The sequence below is a fragment of the Thermobia domestica genome, chromosome 17 (genome assembly GCF_964235325.1).
Source record: "Thermobia domestica chromosome 17, izTheDome1.hap1.1, whole genome shotgun sequence".
Classification (NCBI taxonomy): Eukaryota; Metazoa; Arthropoda; class Insecta; order Zygentoma; family Lepismatidae; genus Thermobia; species Thermobia domestica.
In genome coordinates, this window is record NC_137470.1 from 101,070,847 (window position 1) to 101,079,196 (window position 8,350).

The window sequence follows — 8,350 nt, forward strand, 5'->3', positions numbered from 1 at the left end:
AAAACAATTTAATCTGTTCGCTATATTGGTTGTATATACATGTTTCACAACAGGTTTTGTTGCCGCACGTTCTGATCACACCTCATATATGTTGTAATTTGGGTTTAAATTGATTATATAATTTGTGTATATTTTATATCTATCTCCGCTTCAATAGTATAAAAAGACCGATCTGGACCGATCTGGAATTTTTAGTGATTTTTAGGAGTTGGCAGTATTGCTCAGTTTCTGTCCGGTTCCAGTTCAGATTCGTGTTCCAGTTCCGGGTTTCAGTTCCGACTCTGGTTCCGGTTCCGATTACACATAACCTCTATTGAACACAAAGCAGATAGTAGGTTATGAACATCTATTGAACATAGCAGAAATTACACAAGGCGGCATTTTTGTAGCCTTTTTCGATCCTGGTAATACTGAATATGTTATTGTTCTCTTTTATGACTACTTTCTTTTCTGGGTCAATTTTTCTTTTCTGGAGCGTTCACCTCCCTAGTGCTTGGGGTCCCTAGTTCGATCCCAACTAGCCGTATGGACTTTGTGGGGGACAAACACCGTCCTCGTGGGTTTTCTCGGGGTTCTCCCGTTTCCTCCACTTTCTTCATTCCACCATTTCATTCATTTCTCAACATCACCGTCTCCTTTTGCCTAACCGGTATAATCGTGGGACGTAAAATTGAAAGATTTCATTTTCCTCCAAGCGCCGTAAACGGAATTTTACACCACCCGAATATATATATATATATATATATATATATATATATATATATATATATATATATACAAAGAGTTTATTTGCGTGTTTGTTTGTCTGTCTGCGGGGATACCAGAAGAGTAGACCGAGAGTTACCAAAATTTGGTCACGGGTACCTTGGTACAGGCCCCAAATCAAGACAAATCGTTAGCAAATAACCTGCAAACTCAGCTCCATTGTATGTGGAACGAGTTAGTGGGAATGGAGTGGATACCGAGACATGTAAAAATAGCCCAAAATGACCAATATTAGTGCCAAATCCATAGTTTTCGTGCTCGCTGAAATGAATGGTGATACTCCCACAGGCGTTGACCAAATACAATCCCCACGCGAAGAATGGGTATATTCAGCTAGTATATATATATATATATATATATGTGTGTGTGTGTGTGTGTGTGTGTGTGTGTGTTTTAAGCACGGTTGTGTTTTTCCCACGAATATTCCCATTGTGCCCATTTTGTTGCTTACGAGCAAGAGAATGTCATGCACGGAGTGAAGGAATAGCAGAGCCACCTAGTCTGCCACGAATGGCATATGCATACGCGACTTCAGCAGTAGTGGTTAGTGCAATTGGTGTGCGTGTATATGGTGAGGGATAATCTTTTACGGCTGCTTTCTGAAGGACATCGAAATAGTAAGTAAGCGTGCATTAGTTGTATGGTACAAAGACAGCTTCTAAACGAATTTGAGCGTGGTCGCATTGTTGGGAAATTGGAAGAACGGCGGACATTAACCAGTGTGACACGAGGATTGGGAATTCACTACACCATTGTGTCAAGAATGTGGTCAAGGTACCAAACAACCGGAAACGGTGCTAGACGTGTCGGAAATGATCGTCCATTCTGTACCACCCCTGGAAAAGACCGTTATTTGATGTTAAGTGCGAAACGAAACCGCTGGAGTAGTGCTCGGCAAATGATTACTCAAGTTCATGCCAGCGCAGGGACATACGTATTGCGCCAAACTGTAACCAGATAACTACGTGCAGTACGGCATTATGCTTATAAACCAGTGAAATGTATCCCATGAACAATGCGTCACAAACGGGCTCGTCTGCGATGCTGTCAAAAGTACATTACCTGATCGGACGAGGAGTGGAGTCGAGTGTGATGTTTTCTGATGAAGGCCGCTTGTGTCTGTCATCAGATTTTGGACGACAGTATACCTGGCGTGAATCTGACACTCGATACCGCCAAGAAAATTTTGTAGAAACAAAAAAACAATCGGTGGAATCAGTGTCTGAGTCAGCATAATGATGGACGCGCCTAGTGAGTTGCAGTTTGTAGAAGGTGGGACTCTAACTGGCGCCAGATATTATAATGATGCTCTTTTCCGTCATGTTCGTTTGTTTCGTGGAGCAGTAGGTCCAGAGTTTTGTTTCATGGACGGCAAAGCTCGTCCACATCGTACACATGCTGTGACCACCCTCCTTGAGGAAGAGGATATTAATCGAATAGAGTGGCCAGCGTACTCCCCGGATCTCAACCGGGGTGCTGACAGCTTCGGTGCTGGCACAGGACGTAAAAATGGGATTACTCGATTTCGTTTCTTAAATGTATCAATCTTATGTGACACTGCTGAGAGTTTGCTATGTTATACTACCGGTGCTATTCTGCATTTGAATTAAATTCGTAATATGAGACCCAGATTTCTTTATTACCCTTGTTGCCACATATCAGACTTTAACATTGTACATGTTCAGCACACGTAGCTCCAACAGTGTGCAATAGTGTACCACTACACTTTACTGTTGTGTTTGTTGATAACAGTGCATTTTAAATCTGTGCACTTTTGTATATGGTGCTATTTCAAACAAGATATTTTATGGAGTGCTGGTAACACTGCCTCATCTATGGCAACACTGTATGTGGTTTTCGATATGGCATGTTGTCCTCATTCTATCGTGCATCTTTTGACTATTTTAAGGGTTTTCAAGATATTTACTTAAAACATACTTATTTCCATGATATAATTTTTGTATATCCAAATGTTGAAGCACCGTAGGTCCTATCCTTTTGGTCCATAGCACCTTAAATTTTGCTCATTTCCATTCCTCATGATGGCCTATTAGATGTGATATGTGGTGACCAGATTTAAGCGATAACTTGTGGGACCTCCCCTTGTTAGAATTGCGGCGCAACGACAAGTCGTAGAACTGCGGTGACAGGCGCCTCACAAACAGTACGCAGAGAATAAAAAGGTGCAGTAATCGGTTGTGTACACTGCGGGCACAAGAGATTCCCCAAAGTAAAATGGGAATTTCCAGCAATTTTTTGAAGGAGACATGGACCAAAATGTAACACCTAGACGAAATGTAACACCTTGCTGAAGTGCATACGACATGCTTCGATGGATGTTTAATGCGTAAGCCGATTAGAGATGGCGGACGAAACATGATGTGCGAGGTTGCATACTAATACACAAGAAGTACAGGCACACAGCATAACTGCGAGTGACAACAATACATTCCAATTAAGGACAGAATTAACGTACATAGGTGTCAATGTGGATAATGATCTCGGAATGTGGACACACAAATTAGAAATACTGCTACGTAGTCAGAAAAAAAAACAGTCATTATAGACGGTGTTGAAACTGTCCACATTCCATCTCAATGCACAAATGATACCGACGAAGCTGCCTTTGTCTTTTGCAATCAAACACGCCTGGCCTGTCAGAAATAAGCGATACAGCTGCAATAACTCGATCAGTGAGAGCAGTGAGGATTTCATACACAAGTTCAGAGAAAGAAATCAAGTGGTGTGATGTCAGGCGAGCGAGATGGTCATAGCCGAGGTTCACCCCTGCCAATCCACCGTTCGGGATACGTTTCATTGTAGAAGGCCCTAACATGACAGTGAAAATGAGCAGGGGCACCGCGTTGTTGGAACTATCTAAGTTCCAAGGGCAGTTGTTCTAATAGTTCCGGTAAGACCTCACGGAGAAACGTGACGTATATGTCACCACGAAGGCGGTCAATCAACACGTTAGACAAAATTAGATGGTCGTTTAAAATGCCGAACCACACATTGACTTCAAATCTGTGCTGAAGTCGTGCGCCAAAGAGGCATGTGGATTTTCTACATCCCACACGTGACTGTTGCGACTATTGAACAAACGACTGTTGCGAGTTTTACGTAAGTACAATTGGCAAAAGTCCACACGGCGGGGAATGTCTTCTGGCAATAGCTCATGTACTTTCTTCAACATGAATGGGTGCATAGCTTCGTCATTGAGACGTGCCACACACTCATATGACAGGCGTGTAGTGTCTGGGCTATGCGGCGTGTGCTGGATTGAAGACATGCCTGAATTGTCACAACAACTTCCTCTTGAAACCTAACAGTTCACGCATCTCTAATTCATCCAATGTACATTTGGGTCCTCAGAGATTCTGCTTCTCGAATACGAACCGTTGAAAAAAAAAAGCTGCTGTAAAAAAAAACTGCGACGGTACTCGTCGATTAGAGAACATATCACTATACAACTGCATCGACTCTTGGCTATTACCCCTTGCTTCCCCATAAATGAGATGGATATCAGTCAGTACAGATAGTGAGAAATGTGCCTTCCTGGCCACAACGTGATATCACATACGACTACCTCAGTTAACAACACAGCACTATCTTCCAGTTAAAGAATTCTTTCAAACCACACGTTCTGCTACTGCCCACTTTAACTCAGGAACGTAATTTGATATAACTTGCAATCTCCCGTATAAACACTTACTGCAAAGAAGAGCATTGCAAGCGTCACACTAAACTAGCTTGTTAAGACCTCTAGTGGATTGCTGTAAATGTGATGTGCTTGATTAACGAACAAACTATATGGCTTACGGAACCCGTAGATTCAATGCTGCGTTCACAAGAGCTCTAAACTGACTTCTATCCTTAGCCAACTTGATCGTGTTTCTACTTTGTATTCCTAAATATTGTCCTCGACATCCATCTAAATATTGTCCTCCCATCTGCGCCTAGGTCTTCCTAGTGGTCGCTTTCCGATTGGTCATCCAGTCAGGACTTTAAAAGCGTTTCTACTGTCTTCCATCCTAGCTACATGACCTGCCCACCTAAGCCTCCTAGACTTGATGGCCCTAACAACGTTTGGTAAACCGTATAAATTATGTAGTTCCTCGTTATGAAGTTTCCGCCATTCCCCATTCCCGTTCCTCTTGGGTCCGAATATTCGTCTCAAGATCTTGTTCTCAAATACTTTCAGTCTATGTTCTTCTCTCAGAATAAGCGGAAATGTTTCGCAACCATATATGACAACGGGCAATATTATCATTTTATATATTTTAAGCTTCAAATTCCTCGACAGAATTCGCGACAACGAGAGATTTTGAACTGAATAATAACATGAATTCCCTGCTTTTAGTCGACATTTAATTTCTTCGTAAATACGATTTTCGTCTGTTAATATTGATCCTAGATATTTGAAAGTATCCATTTTATCAAAAGTATTATTTAATATTTTAACGCATCCATAATTTGTTGTATTACGCTACCTACGCACTTCCATGTATTTAGTTTTATCTGCATTTACTTCTAAACCCATGTCCCTGCAAGAGTTAAATAAGATCTCTCCATTTCTTTCTTTTGTTCTCCTGTCATCCCCTATTAAATTTACATCATCAGCATATGCCATAACCTGGTGAATACCGTTCAACTCTAGGTCCTGGTTGCTATCTTTGATTTTTCTTATAGCGTATTCCAGCACAAAGTTAAATAATAATGGAGACAACTCATCTCCATGTTTCAGGTCATTTTCGACGTGAAAGCTCGTGGATACAAGTTTTCCTACCCGGATTTTACTTTGAGATTCATTTAAACATATCTTAATTAATCTAATTAGCTTTCTCGGCATTCCAAGTTCTGTAAAAACGTTGTATAATGTTTCTCTCCTAACCGAGTCGTAAGCCTTTCTGAAATCAATAAATAATTGATGTACCGGGGTATTGTATTCCTACTCCTTTTCGAGTATTTGGCGCATGGTAAATATTTGGTCGATAGTTGATCGATTTCTTCTAAATCCGTACTGATAATCTCCAATAATTTCTGCTGCGTATTGGGTCAACCTTGCTAATAGAATATTTGAAAGTATTTTATAGGATGTTTACAGAAGAGAGATGCCTCGATAATTGTTACTGTCAGTTTTGTCGCCTTTCTTGTGAATTGGAAAAATGATTGATTCTTTCCATTGTTGTGGTAATTCTTCCTTATTCCAGATAAGCAGAATGATTTTGTGTATCTTGTTCCAGAATTTTTCGCCTCCAACTAAAATTAACTCAGCAGGAATTTCGTCTACACCCGGATATTTGTGTTTCTTTAATTTCTTTATAGCGGTTTCTATTTCTGTTCGGTTAGGTTCTGGAATATACGGTTCTACGTTGTGTATCTCATTTTATCCACGCACAGTAGTTTTTGGCTGCGTGTTCAGCAAATCGTCAAAGAAATCTTTCCATCTATTTAAGATGCTATCCGTATCAGTGAGAACTGTTCTTTCAGCTTTCTCTAATTCACGAGGTTGATATCCTTTCTTAAATTCGTTGATCCCATTATACATGTCCCGAATATTTTTATTTTTACTATTATCATTATGTTCCTTCATTTTAGCTATCAAAATTATGATGTGATGTGCTTCCTAGTGATGACCTTGAAATTATGATTCATAGTGATGTGCTTATACAAATGAGAAACGAAGCACTGCTCTTTGTTGCTTTTTTCTGTTCAGTGCTCCTCTATAGAAGGCTTGTATTTGAGTTGGTAGCTCTCTGTCGCCTTCTCCTCTCGCCGAAATGTATTTATAACTCGTGCATTGAAAATGATGGTGTTCCTTTGAGCATGTACGTCTTATACCTGATGAAGTTATCCGCCATCATGCATATACCTCCTTATTCACCCACAAACTGGCTGTGGAAGTTGACGGTAGGCTTCTCTCATTTATTTAAATGCTCTTTATGACATTGCAGCAACTTTGACGACGCCGGGGAAAGGAAGAGGACATGGATGCAAAACAAGGTGTCGTCCTGGGATTGCCTAGTGTGACTGATGAGAAACACTGCAAAATCCTGGTCAGGGTGGCCGCCGCAATATATCGAACGCCGGAGTACTAAATGGGAAAATACTTTTAACCAATTCATAATATTCCTGCTATTGGAATCAGCATACTATACTGTGCAATATTGTAATGCCATCACTGCGAATGTGGTTAATTACATGATCCATGTACGCATGTACTTTTTCCTGCATGTGGGTATGCAATTCCGCAAATCATGTTTCGTCTACTATCTTGAATCGGCTTACGTTATCAACATCTATTAGAACATGCCGTACGTATTGCAGCCAAGCCGTACATTTTGCCTATTTTGGTCCATGTATCCTGCTAAGAATATCTCACTTCCTTTGTGGAATCCCTTGCGCCCTCAGTGTACACAACCGATTACTGCACCTTTGGATTCTCTGCGTACTGTTTCTTTGTGAACAGCCCGTTCTATGACTAATCGTTTTGCCACAATTCGAAGTGGACGTTACTTTCTTCACACTTTCGGATGTCCGTAACTCCAAATACATGCGGTATTTGACTTTGTTACATAAACATTTTTCCTTATTTTCATGTTTGGAACCACCTCCCAAGTGTTGCAAAAAACGAGCTGTTACACCTGATATATATTATATATATCGTATAAAGAGAGAGATTAAGGCTCATATTTATAAATCTCCCCTAACTCTAGGGGAGACACCTAAGGGACCCCCTATGAAAAAAATGTTATTAATAAACCTCATCTTCAACCTGGCAATCCCTTAGTCGAAGTCAAATCCTGGTGGCCAATCAAAGCTGACCCAGCATTTTCGGGGAGGCAATTTGAGTAATATTTATGGTAGTGATGTATGACGAAAGCTGCATTCTCTGAGATATCAATATGTAAAGCAAACAATTTAAAATACGGAAAACGAATATTTTGCTTTCCTATTTCATGAATTTTGTAATGTGTGCTATGAATAATCACTTCCTGATCATCATAAACATATATTTCTTTATATTTCTTATTCTAATTTCACTTCTTTGTCCTAATTATAAGTTAAAAAAGGCAATAAAATAAATAATAATACTTAAGAAATTTTAATTGGAGATGCTTAAGTTCAATCCAACGGTAGCAAAATTGCTTAGATCATCCAATGTGTACAGTGAGCCACAGAAATTCTTGATGTACAAAGTCCGCGAGATAGGCAACCCAACTAAAGCCTGCTCCAAGATTAATTAAGCCTGGTAGTAGCTAGCACAGCAGTGTGAAGTTGCCCCCGCCTGTGAAAAGCACAAATCGTACAGAGTATTTTTGTGCAGAAGTGGAGCGAAACTCTGGCTAACGAAATGACAAAAAGGAGTCTTTGGATGTTTGTACTCACAGTAAACAGCACAATACCAAAAAAATATACGGACACCAGAGGTGCCGATGAGAAGATAACAGTCAGGGGACTTAAATAATCTTACAATTAACTCAAGTGAAGGATTATATAAACAAGTTAACTTACTTCAAATGACTATACATATATGCGTATCAAATAATATACGGATAGATTATGCGGTATATGCATTAGGTTA